A 16,947-nucleotide genomic window follows, 5' to 3' on the forward strand; every position below is an offset into this window, starting at 1 on the left:
CAGAGGAAAGAGGATTAAAATTTGTTGCTGGTCTGTTTTTAGAGCCTTGAGGCTACAGGTACAGGTAACACAAATAGCCAAGAGCCCTGGAGTTGGGAAAGGATACAGCAATTCAACAAAGCTGAATTCCTTGTGTGTTAATAAAAGGCAGCACTTGTTTTAACAAAATTAAGAAGATTTTTACTTTACATTGAGTGAACTCTAAAAAGTGTTCAACTTAAACCATTTCACATAAGATCACTTTATCTTTGATTTGGAGATAAAGTAATCCATAACTTTGAAATGGTTTCCAAACTTTGTTTTGCAAAAAAAAACAAAAAAAAACAAAAAAAAAACAACCTTAAAAATAAAATAAATAAAAAATGGAAATTGTGGTGTCCCTTCATATTAATATTTAGTCCTGGGAGTCAATAATTTGTACAATCACCTTAAAGTGCAATTATAGTTAAAGGTTTTTTGGGTAGATCTTCACCAGCTTTCCAGATGTAGCGACAAGAAGTGCCCCTATTGGACATTAAGTAGATCTGTACTGTGAATAGGTCAGTTTAAAGCACAAATGGTAAAGTGATTACATTTTTATAGTGCTTTTCAAGTCATACAGTAGTGTTTTACACTACAGCCATTTTCACCCAATTGCACTCACTAACAGTTGATTATTACACATGAGCTGTGGATTTCAAAAGCTTTTCCAGAGTTATTCATGGGCCTCTTGTTGGCTTCTCTGATTAATGCTCCTCTTGCCCGACCTGTCATCCTGGGCGGATACCCATGTCTAGTAGGTTTGCAGATGTGCCACATTTTTCCCATGTTTGTGTTATACATTGAATGCTGTTCCACAAAATTTCTTCAGCTTGGGACGTTATTTCATAAGCCAAGTATGCTTTAAACTACTTCATAACATTTCTTCTTGACCAGTTCTGTGTTCTTCATTCTCAATGATCATGTATGTTACTTAATATTTTCTAACAAGCCTTAAAGGTCTTCAGAGATCAACTATTTATGCTGAAATTAAGTTAACCTGTAATTGACTCTATTGCCAATTTAGCTGCCTTGTGGAAACAGTAATTGAAATTCATTCTTTAGGGACATCAGAGTAAAAAGGGCTGAATCCATGTCAGACTTTTCAGGTCAAACAGAAAATAAATAGCAATATAAATAATAAAATAAAAGTAAATTCCCCTCTATTTGTGTTCATGGTTCACTATCTCAAGAAATTAAATTTTATTGTGTTTTATGCTTGCAACATGACAAAATGTGGTATAGTTAAGGCGCTTTTGCAAGGCAATACTTGTTTTTTTCTCTGCCAGTACCTGCACTTTTCTCATTATATTTCAAACTGTGATTGTTTCTTCAGCTTTAACTTGGTAGCAGCTGTCTGACTATTTCTAGCTTACACTAGAATTTAAGCAGCTTTATTTTCAGGGTAATTACCTGTTTACTCAAGGATCTCTTATTGTATTACCTAATGTGACAGCTGGATCTAAAGTGTTCCAAATATTAACACATTTATGGTAATTCACTGCAGATTTTTCTATGACACGTATGTGGCAATCGGTACCAAAAGAGAGGGAATAAATTATCTTATTTTGGGACTAACTGCTCACATAAGTATGACCTGATCCCATACTGAACTGCTGTCATAAAGTTACATTGCTGACATGGTAATGGTATCCCTGTCAGTGATTTCAATTTCACAGTCAATGGCCTCCATGTGGTTAAGCTTAATTGAAGCATTTTCAGGGGAGTTTTGAATCTGTATGTCTCTTTGTATTCACAGGCATATTGTATAATGGAATTCTGAAATTCAGGATTCAGGGTCTTCTTTTATTTTCAATTGGAATCTATTTCACCCTTTTATTGGGAGAAAAACATACCTAACACAAGTTTAAAACTTCCTGGAGTGAAGAAACAAACAACACTCCATGATTAATTGCACCGTCGGTAACTGTGTAATAAAAGGCCTAAAAAACTTAATCTATTCTCACAGCAGCATGTTTTCTGTAAGGTTAGTTGGAGTTCTCAAATCATGATCTTTGATATTCTCATTGTGCACAGCACAAACACTAATTCAAGTCCTCAACCTGCCTTTTTTAAAAGGAACTGATCTAACTGTGTAGACAAGAATAGACAAATAGCTTTTCTCTAAGATATTTTCTCACTAATAAGTCTCCAAGTTTTATATATTCAGCTGACTTTTAATGCACAGTTAGTTTTAGGATCAAACATATAAAAATGTATCTGAAGTTGACCAAAATGTACCAAAATTATTTTGTCTTGTTTAATGCCCCAGGTTTACATTATTATATTCTGGGATTTTATAAATGACCTGAGTTGAAATTGGTTATATTAACAAACATAGGCCTTAATTAAATGTTGTTGCTTGTTTTTTCTATTTTGAAGAGTTCGTAAAAGAAATAGGTTTCTGTCAGATCACATCAGTTTTTCACACCAGAGTAACAGGAGGTGTTGAAAAATTGATAAAAGGACATAAATACTAGTGATCTCCAAAATCTAAGTGGAAAATAAAATAATGTTTTATTTAGGGTTTATTACTTAGAAACTGTTAGAGATGCATCTAATAGTGAATTACAAAAAGGTATTTCTATAAAATTTGACTTTTCTTGTCTTCAGAGTTTTTTACCCAGTGAATAAATTTACTTAAACTAAATGCTGCATTTCTAAACATTTTTGCTGGAGATGCTATTGCGATAATATATATATATATATATATATATATATATATATATATATATATATATATATATATATATATATATATATATATATAACTTTTATAACTTTTTTAGGAGAAAAAAATCTACAAGTGTCCTCATACTTCAAGCTTTTTAAGACATCCATTTAGGTTGTTTTTGTGTCAAAAGGTAAAAAAGTAAACAAGAACAGAGATGCCTTCAGGGGTTGCTTCACAGTTTGCGTATTTACTTCAGCAATGCTTGAATAGGAGGTACTTTTTAAACTAAACCAGTCAGAAGTTTCAGGCCTTGAGGGTTTCAAAAGCCTAAATGACTTGACCTGTTGGACTCAGAATAACACCTGAGAAGAAGATTTTGGATGACCGCAAGATAATACCAAATATCTACTTAGTTGGGACTGAAACCTGTGGTTAAAATCCTATATAACCTCTAGTCCTCACCACCAAAATATTAGTCACAGAGGGACTCTGAATAGAACTCCTCTGTGGACACTGTTTGGCTTTTGTGATTCAGACTTATAGTATTTATGTTAGATTCCATGAATGACAGGATCTTCCAATAAACTATATCTTTCAGATTTATAAAACTATAATAAAAAAAATAAAGCTTAGAAAAATACTGTTTTTAATCAAACACTAGATTTTGAGCTATTTGTCTAAACTGCAATGTTTCATCTGCAGATGAAATATCTTGTGAAATTGCCTTTATAAAAAATGTTAATGTGATATACATATTTCATATTGTTTGAGGTGTGTGTGGCTCATAGACATCAAACACATAATCAGACTATTTCACTAACCAGACATCAAAGGTTTCAGTTCTTTTCTGGCTCCATCTGTCCTCTCATTCCTTTCAGTCACTCCCCAGACACTGGGTCTTTTTTGGGTAGTCAAAAGGACCATTTCCTTTTAAAAGTTATAGTCAAATTTACTGGTCTCAAAGGGAAAGTGAGCTCGTAAAACAATGTTGGTAACAAGAGAGTGGGAGTGATGCTCAGTTCTTTCCAAATGATCCTTGAAAGGAAGCCGTGAAGCACACAACATTTTCATTTGATTGTTTAAACATTGAAGTTCAATTCATAAAACCTTCTTTTTTCTCATTGTGGTTGGTAGCCATTAGTCTGACTAAATGGAATTGTTAATCCACTTTCAAAATGTTTTTTTTTTTTTTATATTAAATGGAATTTCCATTTATTTAGTTTATTTCCCAGATGGAACAAGCTGACTTAAATTAAAATAAACTATAGACATCAAGCAAATAAAGAAAAGATTGGACCATGTGGGTAGACACAAGTTATATTTTTTAGCATTTTTTTATTTCAAACATGATAGCAGTATAGATATACTTTCATATCACAATGATCTTAACATGCTTGAAAATTGACAAAAATTGACCACATTTCCTTACAATGGAAGATACTTTTGCTACTTGATTTTCAAAGCAGGCACAAAATGCTCCTGGTGCAAAACTTTCTGCTTCAGACGGTTGCAATTGTAATTTATCCCAGAAAAGTAAGGATGAAAAAACTAAGACTTCTACCTGTCCCAAAAAGAACCAATTGGCTAAGGGATAAATTTACCTGCATTCTTCATGTAAAGAGACAAAGAAAGAAGTAAAGAAAAAAAACACCAATAAAAAACAACAAAAAGAGATTAACTCACATTTGCGTATTTTACGTTTTTCAGAAAGACGCATTGACTTACTGGCCAGTGAAGTTTACGGAAGAGGGTTAGGGCCATCAAAAAAATTTAATAAAATTCCGACTTTAAAGTCAGAATTCAGAATTTTTTTTTTTTTTCGGGGGCCTTAATCCTCTTCTGTAGAAGTTCAATATACATTGGAAACAAACAAAATGAAAATGAAACTATAAATTTCACACAAAAAAGCACAAAGATTTTGTACCTGCAAAATATAATAGTTCAATATGTGAACATATAGTAATTTCTTAGCTAGCATGTTGTTTTTCTTCACTTCTTACTTTATAGAAAAAAAAAAAAAAAAAAAAAAAACATCCCATCAAAACGATAGATTTTAAAGTACTTAAAGTTTTCCTAGACCATTGACTGAAAAACAATGTTCAGTATTTTGATAATACTAAATCAGTATTTGGAGAAGATAAGGGGCTGAATTACTATTTACTTTCCTTGTGGATATATTACTTGCATTCATGTCAAACAGGAAAGAGGAAACGAGTCTTGCTCTGCTCAAGCGTTATTCTCTTAATTTTTTCCAGACTATTGAATCGACAGCATGTTTTCTAAAACCTACATTCAACCTGACAGTAATGGCAACATTATGAAAACAATATCCTTTATAAGCAAATAATGTCAACATACTTGCTGCATGGTAGAGGGGTAAGACGAAAGCTTGGTGTGTCTCAGGCAGTGACACGGTACATTCACCGTAGCTGCCAGCTCTGTCCTTTTTAAGAGTCAGGAGAAAGAACAGAAATGCACATGAGGCAGTTGGTGAACTTCAGTCAGAAAGTGATAAACAGCAGGGGATTGTGCATCTAATGAGCTGTCTTCTTTTTTTATTCAGTCCATGTGTCAGTTGAACAGGTGTGATGTATCAATCTGCAAATGATTTCACTTGAAAACTTGAAAGTCTCATTCCCTGAGAAAAAAATTATTGTTCTCTTTATTTCTGGTGTGTATGGAAGCCTGCATCTGGGTGGTGTGCCTGCATGCACATTGAGACAGGAAGCTAATCAGCTGCAAAACATTCCATATTAACGTGATATATTACTGCTGTGATGGCTAAATCTGATCTTGTAGACTGTCTGCAGAAAGAATTCATCTACTTCAGTTCTAACTAGTGACACATGTTACAGGCATTAGGATAAGATATTTCCTCAATGCTGACTAATTGTGGTTCTCTTCTGTACCCTGAAAACTTACAGTGTAGATGAAGTCTGCTCTTTTACTTTGAATTAATTGCATAAAGAGAACCACATATTACACATGTCAAAGTAAGCATGGAGTTTGAAAGGAAATTTAGTGACAATGCAAAATAACTGAATGACTGAATGAAATACACAGTGTATCTAAAAAAATCTATGGGAGCAACTGAAAGCTAATACTCACACAAGGGCAAAAGGGTCAAGAAGCAAAGAACAAGGCATGTTAAGCTTTTAATGAGAGAACTGCCAACAATATGTTCTAACTTTGGATAAATTAGATCACATTGCATTGAATATAAACACTTGTTTGTTTTAATAAAAGCAGATGAAACAACTGGGTAGCCAAAATGCTAGCCATCTGTATTAATGTCATAATTCATGTTAGTGTTCTACCAGTTACACAGTCTTGATTCAGTGGTTATGGTGGCAACACAAACATCTTGGCTATGCAACTTTCCATTATTTCCAGAGATCAATCAAGAAAAAACCCCCAAAAAACTCTCGTTAGCAAACTAGAAAGAATTAATACTTTCTTACACTCTCTCATACATAAGTATTTAGGTGACCCCATGGTGGACACCTTGTGATTGATTACCAGCCCCAGGCTATTGCTTTCTCTGAATTTCCTGTTTTTTAACTCTAGCTTTCTATAAAGATCCTTGCCCTTTTTTGTTGCCATTAACTCACCAGGTTGAAGTCATGATTCATCCTGGGGTCTTCCACCCACTACAGATGAGACTAGCGACATTTCTGCAGCTGGTTTGACATAGGGACAAAGGGGAAAGAAGATATGTCTATAATTGGGTTGACGTTTTCTCTTATTTCTTGCATTCACTCAAAGTGTGGCTTTATGTTATATAGATAGTTATATTTGCAGATCAGTTCTGTCTTTAAACAGTTAGTATTTGCTCAATTTGTATGATTTATATTGGCAAAAAAATTACATTTAGTATGGACTATATATATATTTTTTTTCTTGATCTTTGCCCAGCAGTGGTTACCTCTATGTGGACTGAGATTAAGAACTATTGCTGAAAACAACAACAAAAAATGATTCTGTGACTTGCAATATTATTTTCTTTCATTTAGTGGGATCACTTGAATCCCAGACTGTCAGGTGGCTGGCAGTTTCTAATGCACTTCATGCACATTTTTATCTTACAGTAACCACCTGCACATCTTGTGCTTTTGGAATGAAGACAGTCAGCTGTGGAAAATTGTCCCTGAAGTTTGCAATTATGAACCGACTTTGGAATCACTTGAGATAAATGCTTTTTTTGGCCGTATCTCAAGAAAGAAAGTGGCGGACAGACACATATGAAGAGAAGTGACAGGTTTACATATGAAGTCAGCTATCTCTGCAATCATAGACCTTAATTTTGCCTTTTTAAAAGCCTTTTGCCTTTTTTTTTAAATATCAGCTCGATTGGTGTCCTTAAAGTAATAATTATTGGTTCACATAGACCTTCAACTTATAAACTGCTAGAATCCTATTTAAATGATTGAAAATGATTTGCATCTGTGTGGTTTGTTTGCATGCACATAGAGACAGGAAACACTGGGTTTTGTAGATATTACAGAGGAACCAGTCTTTACTCGTATAGTCTCATTGCACAATGTGCAACCTTTATATCTATTTTATATGTCACTGTGGAAAATTAGGGACCTCAAATAACCTTGTTAGTTTGCTAATTGCGTTTCTTCTTTTAAGAGCCATATGGTATCGGTTTTGGTGGCATTGCTCCAATCTAATAAGCTATCCCTTGAGGAAGAAAAAAATAAAACCCCACAAATTTATAACCACCTCCTAACTGAATCTTGAAATTGACCCTGTGATTTGAAAGGTTAAAAATTTACTGCAAGCAACCACAAGCTCAGCTAATGACCATTACTGGAGACGATAAGCAGATAAAAGGTTTCCTATTACAAACTTTATCACTCCTTTTTTTTTTCTTAACTCTGTCCTGTTTCTCCCCTTCCTCTTTACTGCCATATGAAAGTGTCAAAATCAGATGGTTCAATGTCAAAGAATACTGTTTGTTGTTTGCAGAAGACGACGTGAAAGGTGCACATCAAAATGATTGTCTAGACCATTATTTTTATTTGAACTTCCCACATCCTACAATGCAAAACTGTGACATTTATTCTAATCCAATGAAAGGTAGGACAAGCATTCAGACTGAAGCAGCTTTGGCAAGCATCATCTAAACAGAATGTAGGTACGTCAGGCAAAACACATAAGATTTAGACCAGGGGTGCCCAAAGTCAGTCATTGACTGCACGTTTTAGTTCTCTCCCTGGTGGCAGTAACAACCTTTTCAGCAAGTCAATGTTCTTCTTAGGCCTTCTAATGAGCCATCATTGGATCCAGGTGCATTAAACCAGGCAGCGTACTAAAACATGCTGGATGCCGGCCCTCAAGTAGTGACTCTGGGCACCCCTGATTTAGACAAAACAAAACATGTTGGAAATGAAGTTGTTAAATTGCAGAACCATAGATAAGATCGCTTTGCAAATAACTATCTTGGCCACTAAAACCACCTGAAATTCAGTATAATTCCTTACGCTGTAGCTTGGCAGATACATGAGTTTATCAGTTCAAGATTATTTACCGAACACATTTTGCTACTGTTTTCCACACAGCAGTATAGCTGTATTCATGCAATGAGCTGCTGAAGATTATTGTTGCGTGAAACAATTTAGTGTTACCAGGCTGTGACAGTGTGCAGCAGGGAGGTGTGCTAACATGGTGCAAAAAGGGATTAATACCACAGAGAGTGAAAGTCCACATTTAGAACCGAGGGCTGCAACTTTATCTTTCCCATACGCCACCACACTTGCTTAGAGATGTACCCGGTACAAGTCATTTCCTGTTTCAGCACCAACACCCTTTAGGTTAATGAGTGCCACCGTTGAGGGAAACCCTGACTCCACTCCTACCACATTATTCCAGTTTGTCCAATTCCTGCTTTCACTTCACAGTGACTCATTGTACAGATCAGTCCTCATTTCCTCTGCAGTAAGGGTTTGAGCTCTGTGGTGGCAGTCAGAGTGTACCAGACGGCAGCTTAACACAGCACTCATTATTGCCTAATGGACGTAAAGGTGTTTTAATGGCCAGGTCTGGCCTGTTCAGCTGGTCATTTTCCATCTGCGGATTTCTGTGAGGCCCTTATTACAAATGTCGTTCGAGTTTTACGCAACTATTTACAGATCCAGATCCATGCTCATGCGCAGCCTATCAAACCAACGTGTGTCTACGTCTTGGATCTCTTGTAAACTACTGAATAAAATGTCTTCAATTTTATGAACTCTTCTAACTGCTGTAAATTGTTTCCAATTTGTTCAAATTGGTCAGTTAAGTCTACAGTTTATAGAGGACCTGAATGAGTCATAGAGTCACCTCAGAATGAATTGTGACCATATTAGCACAAGAATTTTCTTTAACAGTGCAAGGGCTCAACAGTAATAAGAACTGCTCTTAATTGTTCTCAATTGTTTTAAAATACTTTGGTAGAGTTATTTATTGCTGCCAGCAAACCAAGCTCCCTCCAACATCTATTCTGAATGTCCTAAAGTGATGCATGGAGATTGAAAACACACCTGAGGCAGACTTTGGGGATATGGGACTCACGCTTCAGTGAGCGTGCACATTATCATCAGTATTTTCCTCTGAGACCTTCAGGAAGGTCATGTAAATGGATCCCATTGTTGTAATGAATGGGTGCAGAAATACAAGCCCAACATCAACAGACTGAGTGGTGGGGGATCAGTGGAACGTTAAAGAGGATTAAAAGTAGCAGTGGAGTTGATGCTTGCTTATATCAGTAACTTGATCACAGTCCAACTTTGTTTCTAGTGTTAGCGTGTCTCCTCCAACTTTGTGTGAAGGGTTAGCAGCTCAAAACAGAGGTGGTGCTTGATTAAGTTAAATGAATTACATACTTTCTGGTAATTCTTTTGAAAGATACACAAGCACCATGGGAAAAGTTTCATTGGCACATCAGACTGTCCCCAAACATAAACATTTGCAGCATAACAATGAAGAATACATGACTATATGAATGTATTTCACATTTTGGTTTATTTTTCTGTCTTTGTTTATCCTTCTTTCATTCTGTGCCTGCTTACATTTAATGACCACGGTATTTAACACGACTTAAAATGTACAAAAACAGCAAAGAGTGTACACAAATTTAGAACAATCAAATTTATTTTTCTGGAATTCCAGCAAATAAATAGTGTGTGGACGCACTATTTATTTGCTGGAATCTGGTTAACAAATGTTTGCTCCAGTGCGCTGAATCTCAGTTCTGTCTTTGCAAGCAACTACTCTGTGTTTATGAATGTGGGCCCATCTTAGGGATGAGTCCCTCACTTAGTGAACTTAGATGTTTGGTAATCTGTGAGGACTTTGTTGTAAACCCAGCCTGATCAAATTTATCAGCAGTTGTCTCACATTTTTCTTCCTCTAACACACTCTGATTGCTTTTAGATTTAGATATGTATCAAAATGTATAATGCGAATAATGGAGAAATGATCAATCTACTGCTGAAAAAAGTAAAACTATGCAACAGAAACTTGAAAAAGATGCTGCATCTGACCCACATAGAAATTCAAACACACTACATGCTACCTTCTTATATGATGAGACTGCCTGTTCTATCCCGTTGTTTGCGTATTGAAAAGTAAATATTTCCAGATCACATTTTAGAGCATTTGTCTTACAGACAACTGACATTTTTAAAAAGTATCAGTTTATGGGTTCTCTCTCTCTTGTTTTTTTCACAGTTGTAGTTATTTCATCTTTTAAAAATTATGTAGGTAGATTTCTTGAAGGTTAGGTGAGTTGCTAAAATACTTCAAGCACCCATATTTTCTACTTACGAAGTTCAACATATACCCGCACATATGTGCCATGAAAAAGTATTTACCACCATAAAGTTTTCCTTGGGTTTTTTATTTTTTGTCATCCGTTTTTGCTTCCCTTAAGTTTTTCATCATCTACAAAAGTGAAACCCCAAGAGTGCATTGACAAGTCATCCGTGAGGTAACAGAAGATGCCCAAACAATATCTAAAACACAATAAGCTTTACCTGCCTCAGTCAGGGCCAGTATTGGTATCTACTGTCGACCTGAAAGAACACAAAAGCTCACACACATCATAAGGATTTATGTGTTTCAGTGCCAGTAATGCATGTTTGACATCCTGAAGGTCCCATATTCTTCAGACTTGTTACTATGCATGCAGAAAGGAGCAGATGTATTTTTTGAATTAGCAAAAGTTTATGTAATTATAGGTGAGATCTGTCACACTATATGTATTTATCTGTTACTGTTTCCAAACGTCACCCAAGAGTACGGTGGTCGAGAGGTTAGTCATCGGCTTAGATTTCTGCCAACATATTTCACATGCTTCCATTTGTTTTTACTGAACAGTCACCTTGTAATAAACACTGGAGGTAAAATTAAGTATAAAAATGGCAGATTTTTTAACTATTACTAAAGACTCTGGATTAATGCAGTCCAAACTGGTAATGGAGGGAGGAGGTCTCCTTGATAATTTAACACAGAACACAGCTGGACTGTATCACACAGACACACACAAACACCACTCACACATGACACAGGGGAGAATGTTGTTAGATGTGTTTTGCTGAAAGACTTACTGACAATCTGAGGTTGCATGTCTACCTCCTACCCCTAAGGGTCTAATTCACACTCTATTCCTCCTTGTCTTTCTTCTCTTTCTTCTAGGAAGCACCGTTGGACAACCAGATGAGATCCCCAGATGTTTTGCTCATAAGGGAGGAATGTGAAGACCTGTCAGGATTTGGGACAGATGTCAGATGAGCTATTTAATCTGAATGCACATTTTATACAGTGTGTCTGGATCTGATGTAAGAAAAAGCATGACCTAACCCAGTGTTATAACTTATGTATGATTTGGAGATGGTAAAGGTGTCTCAGCATTAATCTCCAAAATCCCCTTTCCATTTTAAAGATTAAGTATCATGGATAACACAGTCTTTTTAGTAGACAGTTTACTTTAGAATATTACCAAAAAAACAAAAATAAAAATCCATAGTGGAATTCTTCATTTAGCAAGAGGACAAGTTAATCATTCAGAACATTAGTAAGATAAGATGTAAAAGTAACATATAAGCATTACAGGTAGCATATTCTTACCTTAATTTTGCTTTCTAAGGATTTCACCATTTGAACATTATAAATATTAAGGATAATTTATGGCAGCATTTGACAACATTCAATGGATTTCTTTTTCCACAATACATTAATTGTGTGGTATATGTACAATGCTGTGAAAACAGTTTGCCTTTTTACAATGGGGAGAAGCTCTTTAGCTAGTGCAGCATTTTAGAAACAGAATACCAAACATGGTGGTTGCAGTGTGATGGCCTTGGGCTGCTTTGCTGTTTTATGACCTGGTAAACTTGATATTATTCCAGGAACCATTAATTCTGCTCTCTAATTTAAATCTATGAAGGAGAATATTGTCCAGTTGTGACATAACAATTTACCACAGGACAAAAATCCAAAGTCAGTCCACTTTTAAACTTCTCAAACTAAAAGTTTTGGAGAGACTTAATTAAAATACGTATGTTCTGAAATCCAATCGAGATTCTGTAGTCTGATTTTGAACAGGTCATCCATGCTTGAAAATTCTCCACTTTGGTTAAATTAAAACAATTCTGGAAAGAAGAATGGGCCAAAATTCTTCCACTTAAATGTAAAAAACTCATTGTGACTTATAGAAAACATGGTAGTTGTTCACTAGTGTTTAGCTTTCGAGGACAGTTGATTTCCAAGGTTGATTTGAAATCTGTATATTTGCTTAAAGTTTATATGTGGAGACAAGAGAGTCAGTATCTGTTCAGCGGTGTGACAGAGTCAAATAATAAAGACTATATGTTGGGTTCCTCAACAACATTTAGTTACACCATAATTGACTTTCTCAAAGCAGTTACATTTACAAAATCAATACAATTTTTGTTATAGTGACAAAAATCTGGCATCATAAATTGTCTGTCTATGCTGCCAGACAATTGTTTTAAATCAGTTGTCTGGCAGCATGTAGAAAAATTAAACAGCCACAATGTGTCTGTTTCAACAAATCAGTTGAATCTTCCTGATTCAACTGATATATAAGCAGTGTAAAAACGATTGTGTCCCACCTTGCAAGCTAACTTGACAACAAAACCATTAATGAATTTTACATGTTGGTCATGGTTCTCTCATACTAACTCTCATATCTTTCCAGCTTGTACTTCCGATCTTTTTATCCTAACTACTGAGACTGTTTCTGTGCAACCTACAAACCTGTACACAGATAAATAAATAATCCCATGCTCAGACACTTATTGCACACTAACAGATTCCAGAAAAAAATAAATAAATAAAAAAATAAAAAAAATGTAGGTAGTGGAAAACAAACCCATTTTCTCACTATCCTCTCTTTCCCACTTTCTGAGTTTATGGTTTTGTTGCAGTTTCAGGATAATGGGGCAGTATGTTTTGTATTTACCTTTGGCAGCATGGCTTAGTGAATTCCAAATGTTTCTTTTGAAGTATGTGTGTGTTTGTGAGAATGCCTCTAATTGGACTCTGGGTTTATTGTTTGTACAAGACTGTGATGTTAGAGGCTTCAATTGTTTGCCTCCCAGTTAGAAAAATGCAGTAACCATTGTTTTCTTTCAGTCAGTTTATGTGCACCTGTTTTTATTTCTCATTTTGTGAGTCCTCAGATCAGTTGAGCATATGTGATGCGTATTTGGGTATCAGACTCCAAAATGCAAAATTTATGGTATATTTTAATTTACTGTTTGATAAAACAATGCTTTTACTCTACAACCTAAACTTAATATGATTTTGAACCTATAAAGATCAAGCAACCACCAAAGTGTCTTTTAATGACAGTATATTACATAGGCCCTGATCCTTAAACACCTTTACATCAATAATGTCCATCTTCAATACTCCTATACACCAATTGTTGACATTTATACCTTTGTACTTCTGCTTTCTTCTTCAGTTGTCTGGGAATTTTCAGGCTCCTTCATTCCTTGTGACACATCTACTTGATGGCTAATAAATTATTCTTATCCCTATTCCTTGATAAGAGACAGTCATTGGCAATTAGCTCTGCTCCATTTGCTTTAGAGTAGGACTAGCCTGTTGGCAACTCCTGTTATTGAGATCAATCAGTTAAAATGTAGCACTAAAGCTTGGAGGGCAGTTTGCGTGTTTGTGTGTGGGTTTTAAACGCCTTGTGTGATCGAGACTGGATGACTGCCCTCTTGAGATCTTGAGCGATTAGTGTGGAAATTACTCTCAGATTGCTGTGCATTGTGCCCCATAGACTGCATGTGTTCCTGTGCAAAAGGCCATCTCCCCTCGGAATACACACAGGCATGTAAGAAAAGCTGTTTCCTTCTTTATACAAAGAAGTATTGCAAAGTTACTAATTAATGGGAAATAATATGTAAATTCATGTACTCTTATTTCATTCCAGGAGGCCCTTTAGCTGAGTCAAGACTAAAGGTTAAACCTAAGTATTTTACCAGCTGACAAAAAGAGAATATAAGCTGTACACTATAGCATGATATTTTTGCTCTTACTAATCGAAGAGCACATTTCTCCCAGTCTCAGTTGGGCTATTACTCTTAACAAAATATCATTGCATAGAAATCTGCACTCCCTGAATATCTGTAATCTTCTGCTAAAAGTTAGCTCCAACAATTTCACAAAATGGAAATCACTTTCCAGACTGGTTAGTTGTTGGAAACTTATGCAGCTTCCCACCTAATCCAGAGTTAACATTGGAAGCATCAAAACAATTAGATATTGTGTGAAAATTACTGGGGTTCTTTTTTTTTTTTTTTTTTTTTTTTTTTTAGCAAAATCATGTGATTTTACACTAATGTTTAGTGAAAAATCAAAAATCGCCAGCCGATATATATATATATATATATATATATATATATATATATATATATATATATATATATATATGTGTGTGTGTGTGTGTGTGTGTGTGTGTGTGTGTGTGTTTTGTATCTCTTGACAGGTTCTGGCATATGAAAAGTTGCATTTTTAGTCAAACCATATTATTTGCAAAAATAACAAAAAAATTGAAAATAAAAATGAGACAAGTGATTTAGAAGATTTACCAAAAAAATATTTTTTGTTATGGTGTCTCTGTGAGGTTTTTCTCTTTCTGCCTAAACTGATCTCCAGAAGAAAGAAAAATTTGGGGTTGGTGGAATATTGTGGCTTCTGAGAAACATCTTCCACATCCAATACAGAAAAAAAAAATCCACTTCATTTGTAAAGAGAAAATCAACAAAAAACACAACTTTGTCAAATTCAACTCAACAGAAAGTGTAAAAAATATTAAACAACTGGTGTCCCTCCATTTTCTGTACACCCTTCGTCCCTAATGGGGTCAGGAGGGTTGTTGGTGCCTATCCCCAGCTAACGTTCCGGGCGAGAGTCGGGGTTCACCCTGGACAGGTCACCAGTCTGTTGCAGGGTGTCAAAAGTGATGCCAAAAGTTATATTGATATGCCATCCCTAATCAGCTTCTGGTCCTCCTATTCAATTAAATTGCCATGACATGTTCCATCAAATCATCATGGTTTTATCTGGCTCGCTGAATTCTAACGTAGTACTTTTGTTTCTTTTTGAAGTATACAGCACCACAAAAATAGTATAATGGGGTTGTTTGTGATTCTAAAAACACATACAGGGTTTATGCTTTTCAGAGTTACTTGTAAAGGAAAATCCATTGCAATTCTATGCTTACGTGGGCTGAGCTACTTTGCAAAGAAAAAGGGGAAAATAACAGTCTCTACATGTGTAAAATAGGTATGGTGCAACTCTAAGCTGCAAAGTGACAGTATTTGCATGTATTTATCACCTTAAAAATGGATGAATACATGTTCATACATGGTCCCCCAGCATTTAATGTAACTCCCGGCTGAGTGGGCCGGGATGAAACAGACCTAAGCTCCTCTTTACAATTTATGTCATCATTGCTGCTCATCACTAATAGTTTTGCTATTGTGCGTGTGTTATCCTGAGGAAGTGCACACCCTGACATTGAAAACGGTATCCTCCCAATCGAGTGGGAGGATAGTGTTTTAATAATCTATAACCTATAATCCTCTCGAGTAGCTTGGACGTAGTCACATCTGCCAAAGAACACACCCAAGATTGGAGCAGCGGTGGGTCATAAAGGTAAGAGAGAATTATATCTGACTTATCGTGAGTTGGAAACATTCTAACTCTCTTTTCTTGGATCAAAGATCAAAGCTTTGATCTCATGTGGAAGGATTTCTCTGTATTCTTGGCACTGACCTTTCCACAGCTTGCGGTTAAAAAAGAATGGACTCACTCCCGCCTGTGTGTGGAGACATATAAAACAGCCAAGTTCACATAGGAATCACATCTTCTATCAACTCCACACTTCTGTCTGTAAGTTTTCTGGTCAGCAAATGTATTCCATCCTGCAGTAAGTTGTTGCCTGAGTTGAATATCTGTTCTCAACATTAAGTAAAACTTCAAGTTTACATGGACATGGTCTTTGATAGGGTATACATTTATATCTTATTACACATAAATTAAAAAGTTTGAAGCAATCAAAGACGTATCTCCATGATTGTCATTTATTTTAAAGAAATATAATTCAATTAGGCTAAAATGTCTCAAAATGCAGAATATCATGTCCTGGTTTAAAGAAATTCAAGAACATATAAGAGATAGTCTATCACTCCAGATATGGTTACAAAGCTATCACTATTGCTTCTGGATACCAGCAAAGCCACAGTGAGAACCTTTATCCTTAAACTGAGAAAATGTGAATCAGAGGTGAAGTTTCTCAGAAATTAGCTAAAATTACTTCAATAGTTCATCCACAAAAGAACATCTACGATGCCTCAGTGCAGTGACCTCAGAATAATTCAAACAAAACAACAATTTACGAAATGAAGGTATTGTTATCTCCTTGACAAAGTGTGGTCATAATTAGGTTAAGAGGCTTTGATGTGAGATGTTTAAAACGTCTCAAAAATGCTTGAAGTAAAAATAAATCTGCAAAGAAAGGGTTTTAGAATGCAAACATCTGATTGCCAGTTACTGCTAATCTAGTGGCAGCTGTTGTACTGGTGGGTATACCTTACTTTGCTTGTACTTCTGACTGGACCTTTGTTTCTATTCACTAAAACTGAAGGCACAAGAGTCTACCCAGAAATAATAACCACTGCTGTTTTCTAGTCATTCATTTTATGAATCTCACTGCACCTCCATTC

General features: G+C 35.5%; 1 protein-coding gene and 1 long non-coding RNA gene across 2 annotated transcripts in view; both read left to right on the plus strand.

The window, feature by feature from the left end:
- The window catches only part of LOC122835441, a 45,258-nt gene extending 31,263 nt beyond the window's left edge, over window positions 1-13,995 (plus strand). Inside the window, exon 3 of the long non-coding RNA XR_006371310.1 lies at window positions 11,375-13,995. This is a non-coding gene — a long non-coding RNA (uncharacterized LOC122835441). The remainder of the gene's footprint in view (window positions 1-11,374) is intronic.
- Window positions 13,996-15,800: 1,805 nt separating this feature from the next.
- The window catches only part of sema3d (sema domain, immunoglobulin domain (Ig), short basic domain, secreted, (semaphorin) 3D), a 38,746-nt gene continuing 37,599 nt past the window's right edge, over window positions 15,801-16,947 (plus strand). The window contains exon 1 of the mRNA XM_044125022.1: window positions 15,801-15,877. The gene's annotated coding sequence lies outside the window, so the exon portion shown is untranslated. The remainder of the gene's footprint in view (window positions 15,878-16,947) is intronic.

Source organism: Gambusia affinis, linkage group LG08, assembly GCF_019740435.1.
Source record: "Gambusia affinis linkage group LG08, SWU_Gaff_1.0, whole genome shotgun sequence".
Taxonomy (NCBI): domain Eukaryota; kingdom Metazoa; phylum Chordata; class Actinopteri; order Cyprinodontiformes; family Poeciliidae; genus Gambusia; species Gambusia affinis.